The following is a 5207-nucleotide window of genomic DNA, read 5'->3' as shown; positions in this document are numbered from 1 at the left end:
GGCCTGGTGGGCCAGGATGTGCTCCACTCTCTCCTCCTCCCCCTTCATCTGCTCCCATGTGCTCTGATCAGATATTTCCCTCTCCTGGAGCTGCAGATTCAATGCCGTCCTTTGAAATAAATTCTTCTGGGGGGAGGGGCAGGTGTCCACTTAGTAGTTGGGATTGGGGCCCACCCTAGTAAGGCGTTTTTAAAGCTCATTAAAGATTTTTTTTCCTAACAAGTATCATGTCCCAAAATGTAGTGGGTTGTTTTAAGTAGAAACAAATCCCTGAACTTGTTTGGGAAAAGTTGAATAAACACTTTTTCAGAATGCTGTTTTTAAAATCACTGTTACATAGAATGAAGATGAAAATATGTAACTCCTAAGTTATTTCCCAAATGCAGTAAATTTCAAAATAGGCATTTATATAGCTAAAACTCATCTAATATAGGATTATTTGGGTGATTTACCTTCAGAAATCTGTGGAACCACAACCTTTACCCTTACTTCACTAACAATGCTTAAAGAGCTGGTTTAGATTCATAATGGTCAAGTAGCTAGAGTAATATTCCTTAGGGACTATTTTTCTTAGTCATTTCTTAAGAAATTGGAGATTGTTTCCACCCTGAGTTCCACTCATAAGTCAAAGGGAGTCAGTTGTTGGCAGAGCTCATAGGCATTTTGCCCATCTGTCCTCTTCTCTGCCTTTCACTTTTGCCTATCCCCTAATATATTTATTTCTTGTTTCTCTATTTTACCTTTCTTCTCCTTTTCTAAATTCATTGTCCCTTTTTCATCTTGCCCACTTCTTAATTTCATCTTGCCCACTTTTTCATCTTGCCCACTTCTGTTGTTTTTTATTTTATTTATTCTTAGTTCTTCATTCAAGCAATCACATCTTTTTTAAAAAACACTAAGGTTTGACTTCTAAATTGTACTGAATACCATTGGAGGAAGGCTTTACTTTGTGGTGTGTGTGTGTGTGTGTGTGTGTGTGAATTGATTCTTTTTTAATCTACAGCATGCTAAATCAACTCAATAGTGATACAGAAGAAATACTCATGTAATTCCTTTTATTAGCAGTATATTCAGGGGAAGATATGGATGTTCTGGTTTTGATAAAACTCATATAATTTGGGAGCCATATTTAATTAAAATAGTACAAAATTAAGAATGAGACTAAATATTTATCATTAGAGAAATCATAATAAATTACACAATTTGAAAAGCTGACAAATACTAGAAATCTCTCAAATGCCAGAAAAATCATATATTTTTATGAAATAACTGCCTGACATATAGTATGTCTTTCCCTAAAATTTTTTTGCTTCCTACTCATTGATTCTTTCTCCATATTGCAAGAAGTCCTGGTGGCACAGAGGTGAACCAACCTTGTTGTTAATCAAAGGGTTGACAGTTTCAACTCACCAAGAAGTCTCTGCAGGAGAAAAGCCGGGCAATCTTCCCCGGTAAGAATCACAGCCAAGAAAACCCCCTGGGGAAGTTCTACTCTGTCACCTGGCATCGCCATGAGTCAGAAGTGATTCCATGACACCTAACAACAATCTTTGGACAATATTCTGCTGGAGAAGAATAAAGCCATCTATTCCCCAAAATAGATTTACCATCTCACAAACCCTACTGAGGGTCACCATGCATCAGAATTGACTCGATTGGGGGGGCAGGGGGCGATTCCAGTCATTTAAAGTACTTATTCCCTAATCCGCAGAAAAGACCGGGCGTCCTATTCCCATAAAGAGTTACAGTCTCAGAAACTCACCTGATAGGTCAGCCAGACCCTGCCCTATGGGGTGGCCATGAGTCAGTCGGCTTCGAATGGGTGGCAGGAGGTGTGGTTTTTGTTTTATTGTCTAATCTGCCCTCAACACCGACTGTATGAGTACTCACTGCCATCGAGTGGATGCTGACTCTCAGCGGCCCCCTGTGGGTTTCCCAGACAGTACCTTTTTTTTCCCCCCAGGGAAGAACATGAACACAGTCCCCCACTACCACAAATTATGCAGTCGAGTTTCCCACATTTGGGGAAATCAGAGGGGTCAGCACACCCGCAGTGCAATGGGTGAGCCTCGCCCTGGGAAAACCACCTTCCTGGTCATGGTGTCTCCCCCACCAGGTAAGTATGCTGACAGAACCTTGACAGCATTAGATCGCCCAGTCCTTCTCCCACAGAATGGCTGATGGTTTTGAATTGCCGACCCTGAAGATCGCAGCCCAGCGTGCACCCACTACACCTCAAGGTTCCAGGACTGCGTGAGTGCTGATACAATACTCAGACTTCAGAGGGTGCCTGGGGTGGACATGGACTTCACTGCCAAGTTTTTGAAATACATCCAAAGAACATGGGCAGCTCATTGAACAAGAATTTCTAGAACCACTCTAAATCTACAGAAGCAAAACCCTGGAACACTTTCCTAAGTTCCTCCAGGGGTTCAGATGCACTCTGAAATCAAGACTCTCTCTTCTTCATGGAAACTTTCTTAAGGAGATGCAGGAAACCCGATTCAGGAGTCAGAGCCGGCATTCAAATTCACGTTAGCTGACCTTTGGAGTGACATTTTCCTGACCATTTGTGCAAAGACACGTCTCCAGGGAGGATGGACTTTTTCCCCGCTGCGCTGCCATCAAGAGACCCTGCAGATTGGTGGTTTAAACGGCTTGATGCTAATGAAAGTACTCACCAAGTACTCAGCCAAAGAAAGTTGTGGCATTGCCCATCTGTAGAGAGTTGCCGCCTTGGAAACCCTCTTGGGCAGTGTTACTGCCCTATAGGGTCACTATGAGTTGGCAACAACCTGACCGCAGAGGGTCTGGGTGTTTTGGGTGGGCTGCTGTCACAGTCCCAAGCAGAGCAACAAAGTTGCAGATTTAGAGAGAAAAGGGCATTGAGGGACTCAACTGAGGTTATATCTAGTTAAGGTTTCGGTGGAAATTGTTCTGTAGGCATGATTTATTGAAAAGTTTTCCAAGCATGCTACTGAGAATCTCAAAGAATCTCTCAAAAAACAAGATATGATGTTAGCAAGGTTGTGGAGGGAGGAGGAGACCACTCCAGTCAGTCCAGACAGCAAATTATTTTCCCCTTTCCTTTAAAAACCTTTCTGTCGGGTAATAATTAGCAACTGGTGCACAGCAAACCCTAAATAACCAAAGAGAACATTTTTCCATCTATGTTCCTCGGGACATTAGTTCCAGTGTTCTGTGAAATGCTCTCTCTCTCTTCTTCTTCTTCTTCTTCTTCATCTTTTCAGAGTCAAAAAGATGTGTTTGTATATTAAAAACTTTGCAAAGTTTGTACACATGAACCTACTTAACTTTATTTAATCAAGTGTTTTCCAAATTGATATGACTATGGAATACACACGTTTGTGTGCTTAATTTGTGTGTGTGTGTGTGTGTGTGTGTGAACCTATAAAGCCAGCAGCCAAAAGAATAAAGCTTCAGCCCTGAAATCTTACTTCCATAGTGGACAATAGGCCTTCTCCTAGTGGCAGAAATATTCCAGGGAAAATACTCTTACCAAGACTTCTGGTGTGTCGCTGATTCTGAAAGGACAGGCCCAGTAGTCCAGTCCATTTGCTTTCCCAGGCTTTGGGAATATCTGCTTCAATAAGGCAAACAGAAAAACTATAGCAGATTGGGCACATTTTTGAGCCAAAGGCAAAATATTTTAAATTCAAGTATTTACTGCATTTTACTTGCCAGTTTTCATGGCATATGCGATATTTTTAAGCTGACTGGTGATAGTTATTAAATCCAACAATGGCACACATTTTATATGAGAAAAGCACTAGTATGTGTAAGCTTGCGATAACACAAATTTGCAGCAGAAAGTAATGAGCACTTGCACCAATTTGGAAAGGCCTTATTAAAAGTGCGTGAGCATATTGAAAACTCAGACTGACGGCTTTGAAACACGAAGTCCTCTGTTTATCCATAAAACATATATAGGATTGCCACCAGCAATTCTAAGCTTCCTTTATGAGTGTACCTCTGTCTGCCCCTCCGGAGAGTGAGAAGAGGGTTCAGATCCAGGGCCATTCAATTCTTGGCTCCTCTGCTCACATTGCCAATTAGAGCATTTTGTGATATGGACATCTGTCCCCTGGACTGAGACCAGCTCATTTCACAAAGCAGTTGTCAAATGGTGTCGACTTCCTGCAACAACCCGTGCTGGACTGAAACCCTGCCCTGTGAAAGAACATGACTTCCTCTCCCAGCACCAGATCACTCCATCCCCACAAGGGAAGCATGAATGTTCTACAGGAATATCCAAAGATACTAATTATAAAATCAAAAAGTCATCTCCCTTCATTTCATTCATGGAAAGTTTACCAAAGCTTGCCTTTGTGGTAGAAAAATCATCCCCAAGAACATTTTTGGCCTCTGAAATGTTGGTATTTATCTCGAGTCATTTGGCTGGGTGGGGGGAGCTCATTTATTGAGCGGGTGATTTTTTTAGCACCTGCTATCTGTTAAACATGGTGAATGTGCTCTCGGTTTCCATTGTTTTTTCCTGAACATATCTGTTGACTAGCTGAAGCGTTCATTTTATCTGTCTCTCCACCATAACTCGTTTTTGTTGTTGTTGTTGGTGGTGGTGGTGGTGGTGGTGGTGGTGGTGTGTGTGTGTGTGTGTTTAATTCCGTATCAAGGTGCAAGGCTAGAGGAACAAAAAGTTTTAGAAGGGGAAAGGTAATGTTTAAAGTTACACTAGTTTTGAAGGTAGTTTAGCTTCTCAACTATATATAATTACTCTGAAGGGGAAAATCATAAGAATAGCTTTATTGTTATCGTTTTGCTAGTGGGTGTTTGAAGTGATTTAACTTACAGGTAATGATTATGTAATTGTATTGATACAGGGCATACACCCTACCAGGCTTAGTGAGTCATCCAGACTGACAAGAGAAGGGGTGAAAATTCTGCCTACTTCTCATACTCCTGCTTTTACAAAGGAGAGAACTCTTTCTCACAAGCAAGTGGGGGGGGGGGGTGAGAGGGAGTAGGGAGTGGAGGCATCAAAGTTTCAAAATCACCAAAATGAACACATCAAGAGAATGTGTCAATTCCTTGTGGTATAATTTAAAAATGAATTGGGTGGCAGTGAAACTACCCAGCCCAAATGATGACTGAGCCATAAGAGATACAGCACAACTGGCTGTCAGAAGCTATCTACCATTCAGAAATGAAGCACTAAACTTTACAAA

General features: G+C 41.6%; 1 non-coding gene across 1 annotated transcript; it reads right to left on the bottom strand.

Annotated features, from left to right (window-relative positions):
* Nucleotides 1–1960: 1960 nt before the first annotated feature.
* LOC115868924 lies at nucleotides 1961–2124 on the bottom strand. Its single transcript, XR_004045881.1, has one exon. It is a non-coding gene; the product is annotated as a U1 spliceosomal RNA (small nuclear RNA).
* Between the last annotated feature and the right edge of the window lie 3083 nt (nucleotides 2125–5207).

Source organism: Echinops telfairi, unplaced genomic scaffold (assembly GCF_000313985.2).
Source record: "Echinops telfairi isolate 266 unplaced genomic scaffold, ASM31398v2 ScPeMD7_18;HRSCAF=68, whole genome shotgun sequence".
NCBI lineage: Eukaryota > Metazoa > Chordata > Mammalia > Afrosoricida > Tenrecidae > Echinops > Echinops telfairi.
Note: the sequence above shows the minus strand (reverse complement) of the source record. Positions and strands in the feature narration are given on the sequence as shown.